Source organism: Gekko japonicus, unplaced genomic scaffold (assembly GCF_001447785.1).
Source record: "Gekko japonicus isolate JY-2015 unplaced genomic scaffold, Gekko_japonicus_V1.1 scaffold2021, whole genome shotgun sequence".
NCBI classification, from domain to species: domain Eukaryota; kingdom Metazoa; phylum Chordata; class Lepidosauria; order Squamata; family Gekkonidae; genus Gekko; species Gekko japonicus.
The window spans coordinates 330930-331339 of record NW_015165305.1 but is presented as its reverse complement, the minus strand read 5'-3'; positions in this window follow the sequence as shown (position 1 = coordinate 331339).

Sequence of the window (410 nt, the reverse complement as noted above, 5' to 3'; positions counted from 1 at the left end):
TATATATGTTATATGGGGGGGGAGAATGAAAAAAATTACTCTGAATTCATCTGTGGAAGAAGAAACACTGTAAAAATACAGTAGAAAAAGAGGAAGAATCCAGTAACACCTTAAAGACTACCTGAAAAAAGTTTTTAAGATGCTACTGGTCTCTTGTTCTTCTCTGCTGCTAGACAAACTAATACAGCTACCCATCTCGTAAAAATACATGCACGTACGGAGGGGGGAATGGTATTCTGCATAAAGTTTCTGATGCGCTCTCCCATATAGACCAGCCCAGACTAGACACACAAGCCTGTACGGTACAGGTCCCTTTGCTGTGCTCTGGTTCGAATGCCTGCCAACTGCAACTAGTATCTTCTTATGGAAAGCAGGTGACTGAAGGGCCACCACAGGAGGAGCCCGTGAAG